Source organism: Felis catus, chromosome D4 (genome assembly GCF_018350175.1).
Source record: "Felis catus isolate Fca126 chromosome D4, F.catus_Fca126_mat1.0, whole genome shotgun sequence".
Classification (NCBI taxonomy): Eukaryota; Metazoa; Chordata; class Mammalia; order Carnivora; family Felidae; genus Felis; species Felis catus.
In genome coordinates, this window is record NC_058380.1 from 51,157,362 (window position 1) to 51,168,433 (window position 11,072).

Genomic DNA, 11,072 nt, shown 5'->3' on the forward strand with positions numbered 1-11,072 from the left:
TTCATAGGCCAGAAAGAGGTTTGTATTTTCATCTGACATAATTTATAAAATCACTAAGAAACCCAGTAATACTCAATAGTGGCCGATATGAAAGACATTTATGAAAAAAATTATTTTCAATGTTTATTTATTTTTGAGAGAGACACAGAGACAGAGACAAAGCACAAGCAGGGGAAGGACAGAGGCAGAGGGAGACACAGAAACTAAGGCAGGCTCCAGGCCTCTGAGCTGTCAGCAGAGCTCAGTGCAGGGCTTGAACCCAGGAACTGTGAGATGGTGACCTGTGCCAAAGGCAGAAGTTTAACTGACTGAGCCACCCAGGCACCCCTGAAAGGCATTTATTTAGACACCTGCAGTTAGGCTGCCTTTGTTATGCAAGAAGAGGAATTTTCCATTATGCACATAAATAGGCAGTGTTTTTGAAAGTGGCAGGTTACTGTGGCTTCCCTAAGTTGGAAAAACGAAAGATTTAACCACTTTTTTTCCAACAGCATGTGACTTTCAACTGGGATTTTATTTTAAAAATGGTATGATTAGCTGAGATCATACCAATTCAGTGGTCCTCCTTCGTAGTCATGTCAGAACTTGTCCATTTTTCTGGAATGTTCTCTGCCCACCATGGACATTTTTTAAATTTAGAACATAAGCAGCCATTTTAATCTTAGGTGATTTGGTTGCCAGGCTTCTTATCTTGATCTGGTGTGGACATAATTATTTCTGCGCTTCCCAAATCCTCCAAGAGGATGTGAGAACAAATGAGATTAGATTCCAAAATTTTTCTCACGTCTTCTTTTTTCCTCCTCCTTCCTCCATTTTTTTTTTTGCTAGTTCTGTTTCCCTCCTCCCTTCTTCTCCATAGCATATATACTATATCTAATTCTCCACATATCTTGGGACATTTGGAGTTCAATGTCCCAAACTGGTATATTTATTTTGTATGTAGAAAGTTCAATCTTTACTTTTCCCCCCAAGTTTTATTCAAAGAATGTGGCTACTCCAAAGCGTCTTGCTGGGCTGTAGGCCTGTCTACTTTGAGTGTGTTATGTTTGGGTGATTTCTAAGATTCCTTTTTCAGTTGCTGAGCAAAGTAAAAGTGGCAGTGAGTTTGGATATATTTTTTCATATATAATCTTTTATTTTGATTGTAGCTTTGACAGGAATGCATTTTGCAAATCCTCACCTCTCCAGGGCAGCCAATTCAGAGCAAAGGAAAAAAAAAGACTTCATGAGAAAGCATCCCAAAATGCATAGATGGTCTTATCATTTTGAGATAGTCAACCTGGCCCAGTATCCCTTCTTTGTCTGGTTTCTATTAAAGCTATTAAGAATGGATTCAGCAGACTGCACTTCCTGTCTATCTTCCTGGAGATGTAAACCTCCATGGCATCAGAGTCATATGAATAGGCCTGTATGTACAGATAAGCAATTATCACTGGGGTAGAAGAAGAATGATAAGGTCTAGGCCTATCACAGGGCAAAGACATTAAGATTTATTTCCAGTGTTATCAGGAGAGCTTTGCTACCCATGCAAAGCTCCTTCTGGGGGAAAAAAAGGAAGAGAAAAGCATAAGAGGAGATTATATTTCTTGCAAACATTTATCAATCAAAACAAGTAACTCTGAATGCAAAACTGAAACACAATCACAAAGTCAATTTTAAATGGGGGGAAAAAGCCACAGAAAACATGGGTCTTCTGAGGATTAAAAGGAAGAAATCCTTACCTAAGATTAAACACACACACACACACACACACACACACACACACACCTTACCGGAGATCAAAATAAAGAAAGGCTATGAGAGGGAGGAATCGTCAAGAGATTGCTTTTACAAATGATTTGGGATTGAAATAATTTATACAGCTCGTATTCTGCCATTGAGAGCAAGATGAAAAATTTATGGAACTGTATAAAATGGCTTGCATTAGATCAGAACTATAAAAAATAGAACACAAGCTCAACTCCAGAGACTCAGCAAGATTTTTTTTTTTATTAGGAAATCCAAGTTGTCCATGGAATGCAATTTTAATCAGGAACTTGATGATGATGCATATTAATTCCAACAAACCCTTTTAACCACAGTATCTTTTGCCCCAATAGGTCTACAATGAATTCTCAAGGAAAGATGAAAACACTATTAGGGAACACTTCCTACTGTGTGTTCTTTCTTAAGGGCATCCTGTATGAAATGAAAACTTCAAGGAATCAGCCAGTTCAGGAACTAACTAGTAGATCAAGGAATACTAAAATAATTTATCACAATCAACTTCCATGGTTCCATGTCTTAGAAATGCCTTCCACTAACATTGAACAGCAATGCCTGATGAATATTTATGACTGAACAAACTGAGGGAGCAGCTAATCCACATATAATGAGGTAGTCTTATTCATTTCATTCACTCATTCATTCACACAACAATTTTTTACAGAACACCTAATATGTGTTAGGCACCAAAGTGCTGGAGATGATGAAGTCAACAGACAAGACATCTGTCCTTTTGTGACTCACGCAAACTTGTATTTCACTAGTCTGTTAGTTTGTATTTAAATCCTTTTTTGAAGCCAGGAACTCCTTCTTCAAACAAAATCACTTATAAAGCATAGAATAACAGACTTTTACACATAGAAAGGATTTTAGATAGGAAAAAAGCTCAGAGGCATGCCATCTAAAACAACTCCTTAATTTAAGAAATGTAAAACCTAGATTAATTTGTCCAGTGCATTACATTCTGTATCACAAGGAAGTCTAAAACCCAGTAAATGGTGATATGCATAATAATAACTGAAACCTAAGAGAGTGCTTTATAGGAGAATTGAAAACAATTTCATTGGTAGAAGAAGTAGGCAGGAAAGGCAAAAAGAGCTATGCATGACAAAAGCAAAGAAATTGTCCTTGGTCAAATAGAGCCTTCAGATTCCTACTCCAAAAATAAGCAGTAAGCCTGACTATGAAAATATCCTTTTAATTATTTTCTTTCCAAAAGGATAACCCCACTTATCTTTATTTCTGGAGTATTAAATTACTCTATTGAGAGTTAAAATGAAATGCCCTTGGTGGAACTTCTATCAGTCACCAGATGCCCTTATGAACAGAACAAAATGTTGGAAAAAATAGAAAGAAAATGATTTTTTATCACTGTTATAGCTAACTTCCAACAGATTCATACCTATTAAGAGTCTGTATAACTGCAATAGCCATTCCTAGCAGTTGCAGAGCAATGTACCATTTCCTAAGGATTATCACATTGTATGTGCACAACTAACACCAATTTCTAGTCGATTAGTGACTTGGTCAAAACCAAAAGAAATAAAGATTAGACACCAGGTTTTCTGACTCCAAGTTTGGTCTTCTTTCTACTGTATCATGATGCCACTCATGAACAGCCTTATGTCCAAAAGGTTCTGCGGGTGACCTCTTTCTCTACTTATGATAACATTCACGCGCCATCTTCCACAGAACTTGGACATGTAGATTCTCCATGCATGTTTGCCAAATGACCATTTTTGGTGAAACCAGGGACTTTTATTATATGTTCTAGCATTGCTCCCAGCTCATAACATCTGTCAGGAGAATTACTCCACCCTACTCTCTGATCACTTTCTGTGACAAGTAATAAAGTAGGGAGAAATTCAAACATTCTTTGTTGATGTGAAAACTAATGGAAAACACTAAAGTTTCACTTAATTCCCTTATGATTTTTCTCAGTATTCTAGTATTTATCCATCCAGTAGCTGTAACATATCTGTTCTTACAAAATATACATTTATCTATCAGTATTATACATACAGTTATATGATAAATAATGTGTATAATATATACTGTAACCTATGCAAATATAATTAGGAAGGCATAGCTATACTTCTCCCAAATCACAATGAATATATCAAAGTTAAGTATAATTCTACTCTTGCTATTTCTATGCAACACTGTATTGGAGTTTTCACCCAGGGTAATTAAGCAAGAAAAAGAAATAAAGGACATACAGATTGGAAAGGAAAAAGTAAAACTATCTTTTTTTTTTTTGCCATATGATCTTGCATATAGAGAATTCAAAGGAAATCGTTCATAAACAATTAGAGTAAATGAGTCCATCAGTGACTCAGGGTACACTATCAATATAAATATATAAATGTAAGTTGCATTTTTATGTATTAGCAATGAACAACCTGGAAATTAAATTCTGAATTCAATTCCATTTATAGTAACATCAAGAATAAAATAGGATTTTATCTATCTATCTATCTATCTATCTATCTATCTATCTTTTAAAGTTTATTTAGAGAGAGTAAGAGTGTTGAGCAGGGGAGGGGCAGTAGGAGGGGTGAAGTGAGAGAGAGAGAGAATCCCAAGCAGGCTCTGAGCTATCAGCACAGAGCCTGATGTGGGGCTTGATCCCAAGAACTTGAGATCATGATCTGAACTGAAATCAAGAGTCAGATGCTTAACCAGCTGAGCGACTCAGGTGCCCCAGGACTATATTTAACAAAACAAATGCAAAGATATAAAACATTGCGAAAAAATCTTAAAAGACCTAAATAAATGGAAAGACAGTCTACATTCATGGATTGGAAGATTTAATATTGTTAAGATGGTAATACTGTCCAAAATAATTTACAGGGTCAGTGTAATCCTTATCAATAGCCCAATTACCTGCTTTGGAGAAATGGAAAAGCTTATCTTAAAATTCATATACAGTAATAAAGAACACAAGTAGTCAAGACAATCTTAAAAAAGAAAAATAAAGTCAGAAGACTTCTACTTCTTAATTTCAAAACTTACTACTAACAGTGTAACAACCACACTTATCCTTATTCATAAAGGATTGTCAATTCACTACGTCGTATACCTAAAACTAATACAACATTGTAAGTCAACTATACTTCAATAAGAAAATTTTTTTGAAGTAACAGCACTTAAAATACTGTGGCAATAACATAAGGATAGACATACAGACCAATGGAATAGAACTGAGAATCCCAAAGTAAATCCTTACATTTACAGTTACCAATTTTTAATAAGGTGCCAAGAAAATTCAAAGGAGAAACAATCATTTTTTCAATAAATAATCCTGGGGTAACTGGATAGCCGTATGCAAAAGAATGTAGTTGGACCCCTACTTCTCAATATACTCTGAATGGATCATAGGCCTCAGTGTAAGTGTGAAAACTATAAAATCTGAGAAAAAAAAAAGGATGAGTAAACCTTTACGACTTGGCATTAGGTAAAGCCTTCTTAGATACAACACTAAAAGCAGAAGTGAAAAAAAAAGATGAGTTGGACCTCATCAATATGAAAGACTTTTGTGCTACAAATAATACCATGAAGAAAGTACACAGATAACCCTCAGAAGGGGAGAAATTATTTGTAAGTCATACATAAAGGGGCTTTAATCTAGACTGTATAAAAATGCTTTTAACTCAGTAATAAAAAGATAAGTAATTCAATTAAAAATGGGCAAAGGATTTAAGCAGATGCCTCTCCAAAGAAGATGCAAGTATGTAATATTTTACATACACTAAGTATGTAAAAGGATACTCAACATCATTAGGTGCTGGGCGGGGGTGGGGGGGGAGGCATACCAAAATCACAGAGAAATGTCACTCACCCAGTAGGATAGCTATAACAAAAAAAGACAAACAACAAGCATATTGGCAATTATGTGTAGACGTGGGAACACTCGTACATTCGTTGTTGATGAGAATAAAAACCAGTGCTGTCTCTATGGGAAACAATTTGGCAGTTTCTCAAAAAGTTACTATGGTAACATTGATTTATAATATGACCCAGCAATTCCATTCCTGGGTATATACCCAGGAGAAATGACAATATATATCCACAAAATACCCCTGTATGTGAACATTCATAGTATCATTATCCATAATAGTAAAAAAGTGGAAACTACCCAAATGTCCATCAACTGAATGAAAAGATAAAATTTGATGTATCTGTACAAAGATTATTTTTTGGCAATAAAAAGAGATGAAATCATGATACGTGTTGCAATATGGATAAACTTTGTAAACATTATGACAAGTGAAAGAAATTAGTCACCAATGACCACATATTGCATGTTTCCATTCATATATAATGTTCACAGTGGCAGAAAGTTAATTTGTATTTTTCAGGGACTGAGGCATGGTGGTGAAAGAATAGATAGAAAGGTCACTGCGAAAGGGTACAAGGTTTTCTTGGTGGTGGTGAGGGGGAGGTGAGAGAAATGTTTTAAAATCGATTGTGAATAAGTGTACATCTCTCTGAATATTCTAAAAACCATTGAATTGTACACTTAATATGTACAGTCAACAAATTTTGGCCATAAAACCATTCTAACAGAGGAAAAGTTACTTATTTATAGGGAGGTACTTTGAGTTGTGAGAACAATGACTCAGCAAGATTCTGTCCTAACTAGTTTGCAGTCTGGACACTGAGTCTCAGTTTCCTCACCAATATTATTCCAGGTGATTATTTTTCAAACGTTATAAAGGTTTTTAGTTTTGTTTTGTTTTTTTAAACTTTATTGATTGATTGATTGAGATAAAGAGACAGAGTACAAGCAGGGGAGGGGTAGAGAGAGAGGAAGACACAGAATCTAAAGCAGGCCCCAGGCTCTAACTCACACACCTCAAGATCATGACCTGAGCTGAAGTCAGACGCTTAACTGACTGAGTCACCTAGGCGCCCAAATTTTTTTTCTTTTTTAAATAAACTCTTACAGGGAATCTCAGTGTATAACGAAGAAAAGAGGCCAATATCCTTGGCTGAAATGGGAGTGGTGTTTCTAGGTCTTGCCCATGCAGGTTTCTCAGGTAGCTCCTATAGCATCCTCAGGCAGGAACACTGTGGGCTCCATGGTGTTCCATAGAACATTGTCTAAAAAGCAATCTAGGGGCACCTGGGTGGCTCAGTCAGTTGAGCGTCTGACTTCAGCTCAGGTCATGATCTCACAGCTTGTGAGTTTGAGCCCCACGTCACACTATGTGCTGACAGCTCAGAGCCTGGAGCTGCTTCAGATTCTGTATCTCCCTCTCTCTCTTCCCCTAACCCACTCGCATTCTGTCTCTGTCTCTCTCAACAAAAAAATAAACATTAAAAAAATTAAAAAAGAAAGCAATCTAAATGGGCTCAGGGATGCTTTCCAACCTTAACATTATAGTGTTCACTGCACACTGCCTACCATCATGGGGTTTTAAGCACTCAAGCAGGTGTGACCCACGCATGCTTCCAGGAAGAGCTGGGTGAAGATCAAGGACATTAAATCAGTCAGTTGGTCTGGGGATATGGGGTGTGAGTGAGTAGGGATGCAAGAGAATAAGGAATAATGTCAAAAGTATAGAACCGGGTCAAATTGATTTTCAGATCAACACTGAGAAACAAAGGCTAGATTTTTTGTGACATTAAAAAAAAAATTAACTGATGGCACCAGAATTCTTCTGATGGAAAGAGATACATTTGTTTAGGAAAATTCCTTTAAATGTCCTTTGGGAGTAGATGAGTCCCTAAAGGTGTGAGTATTTGGAGAAAAGGAACCAAGTACTGTGTAAATTGTTCCATATTGGAGAGTAGCAGGAATTTGGGAGTACAGGGGTGCAGGGAAAATAATAAGAATCCCTGACTTGGGAACATGAATGGATATGTGAAAAGGTTTTTAAGAACAGGAAGAAGTAAGCATTTCTGTGATGCTAACTCCTCTCTACCTCCCTGCCCCGATCCTGATCTTAAGTTTGCTGCACATATAAATGCTTGGTGATTCAACAGTAGAAAGCGAGGCAGATGGGTGAGGTTAGAAATGTCTTTGTCCCATTCTTCTGCATTAGAAGTGATGGAATTTGATTTCCTGTATATGTGGGTTAGAAGCTTCATCACCCTAGAGATTGTTGAGGTCTGTGCATTGGCATTCTTCAAGGAAAGATTAAATACTCTAGCCATAGTCACAAACTATGAGGAAGCCTCAGGCTAATCATTTGTGATGGTATTTCCAGCAAGAGAAGTGGCCTGATGAAGATCCCTCCTATGGTGGACAGCCAGAAAAGACAGACAGAACTTGAACTTGGATCCAAGGAACAACTCCTATGCGCCAACACCTGTCCTACAGTCCTGGAAAATGTGCGTCACACCTGGAAACCCCATGTTTCTTTAGGATAGGCACACTGTCACTCTTACGATAACAGGATTATGAAATGTAATTCTTCTAGAGCCCAGTAGAGCTAGATTATTTTCTTTTATGCCAGCTTCATGTCAAAACAATGCTACCTTGCTTTTTTCCTATATGGGTTGAGAACCTCACTACAGGGAATTAGATTCCTCTTATCATGGTGCAAAATAAAACACATTTCCCTATCTGTCTTTGGGTACAGGTATGGGTAGGAGTGGAAGGGAAGGGCAATTCTGAGTTCACATGTACGTGAGTTCATTCATGGGGAGGGTGTGAAGGTGGGTAGGAGTTACTCTCATGTTGACTTTTTGCCCTTCCTACTTCTGAGAGGATGGAGAATTTGTAAAGTGCTGGCTTACCTTGCTTTCTAGATGTGACCAAAAGGGTTATAGATTTTTCATAGTTTACCCTTCAAGGGTAAAAATAATGGAGCATTTGTTAGTCAAAGTCAGGGTCTTCTAGTTTTTACCCTCTCTACTAACTTTACCAAGGTCCACTCAAGGACAGTGAATGGAAAGTAATGCTGATCATATAATCTGGCACACTTACTCAATCTGATCTCATGCTCATGAAAGAATCCCTTTAGGGCAATAGCCAACTTGTCTCTTGCCGACCCCTTTACATAGCCTGTCTAAGCCACTTTACTCTACAGTTTATATTCAATTGAGATAGGGAAACTCAAAGACTCCATAAAAATTTGCTTTTTATGCCTATTCCTCCTTCTATTTTTTTTTAACGTTTATTTATTTTTGAGACGGAGAGAGACACAGCATGAATGGGGGAGGGGCAGAGAGAGAGGGAAACACAGAATCGGAAGCAGGCGCCAGGCTCTGAGCCATCAGCCCAGAGCCCGACGGGGGGCTGGAACTCCCAGACGGCGAGATCGTGACCTGAGCCAAAGTCGGATGCTCAACCGACTGAGCCACCCAGATGCCCCGATTTCCTCTTTCTATTCTTGATAAGACCTGCACCTCCACCTTATTCACGCCTCAGAATGCAAATAGTGTATGTCCTCCTGGTAGGGGATGAGGAGTTAATTATTTCTTGAATAGAAAACATTTTTTTTTTATTTTTTTTAACGTTTATTTATTTTTGAGACAGAGAGAGACAAAGCATGAATGGGGGAGGGTCAGAGAGAGGGAGACACAGAATCTGAAACAGGCTCCAGGCTCTGAGCTGTCAGCACAGAGCCTGACGTGGGGCTCGAACTCACGGACCGCGAGATCATGACCTGAGCCGAAGTCAGCCGCTTAACCAACTGAGCCACCCAGGCGCCCCTGGAATAGAAAACATTTAAGGAAGGACCAGCTGAGAATGACCAAAGCTATCGTAAGCATATTCCAGACTACCAGCACTAGATATCTCCATGTCAAGATCCCCTGGCTTGAACCCTCATCTTTGTTCTAACCAGTTCCTGGATGCCTGAGAGGACATGTACAACAGACCACAATCCTCAGTAAAGACCCCCCAGATCCCAAGCAAGGCCAAGACTCCCTCCTTTCGTGAGTCTTCCAGACACTCGCACCTGCACTCACTCTATACCTTCAATAAACTCTGCTTTCACCTCCCACTGGCTCGAGTGTGCTTTCTATCCTGCAAGCAGCCAAGGACTCTCTTGGGTGCTTGGACCTAGCCTGACAGCATCACAATGACTCACCTAGAGTTTATATTAACTAGGGTTCACAGCTTCCCAAGATGATCTTTTGCTCACAGCTGTCACTTACCTGGACAACACTCAGTAATACCCCAGGGAGACTTCCTTTTCTTGCCATTGACAGTATTCCCATTCAAAAACTGTCGATCTCAAATTGACTATTAAAAGAAACACCATTGCTTTAATGTTCTATTGCTTTTCTGTGATTCTCACTCTTTGGAAAGCATTAGAATCACCTCTAAGGCTTGTTCACACAGTATGCTGGGCTCCACCCTGATTCTGATTGTGTAGATATATAGTGGGGCTTGCCTGACAATTAGCTTTTCTAACAAGTTGACAGGTAGGTTTGACATTGTCGGTTCAGGGTTAGCAAGTTGAGAACTATTGTTTTAGAAACTTTAAAGCTATAAAATATTTGAATTCTATCTTAGCATAGGATATCTTGGGTGTCCTTTCTGGGCACTGGAGTGTTATTCACAATCATGTTTTTAAAAGGGTGGTGACAGATAAGACATTTGATATACAGTTTTTTTTCCAATTTCTGCTTTCTATTTCTTTAAAAAAATTTTTTTTAATGTTTGTTTATTCTTGAGAGAGAGAGAGACAGAGTACGAGTGGGGGAGTGCCGTGAGAGAGGGAGACACAGAATCTAAAACAGGCTCCAGGCTGTAAGCTGTCAGCACAGAGCCTGACACAGGGCTCAAACCACCAAACTGTGGGATCATGACCTGAGCCGAAATCAGATGCTTAATCATCTGAGCCGCCCAGGCGCCCCTCTGCTTTCTATTTCTGATCTTCTTCTTCCTTTGTGTTTGTTGTTGTTATTCTTGTTTTATGGCTCTTTGGTTTTGTTCTTTCTTTCTTCCTGCCCTCAGCCTGAGTCAGGAGAATGGCTTCCCACATTCCTGATGATTAGAATTTATAATAGGAATAGTGGGAGAAAGAAGCACCAAAGTAAAGCTAATCTGCTCATCTGCTATACTTAGGGAAAGCTCTCTTGTTAAACTGGTGCAGTCAGTCCTTCTGCCTAGTCAGTTAGGAATCCATCCATCCATCCATCCAGTAATCAATCATCCAAATATCTGATTTGATCCTATTTTTATAAAAGCTTATTTGTTTATTAAAATTTTTTTTAACATTTATTCATTTTTTGAGAGACAGAGAGAGAGCACAAGCAGGGGAGGGGCAGAGAGAGGGGGAGACACAGAATCCGAAGCAGGCTCCAGGCTCCGAGCTATCAGCACAGAGCCTGATGTGGGGCTTGAA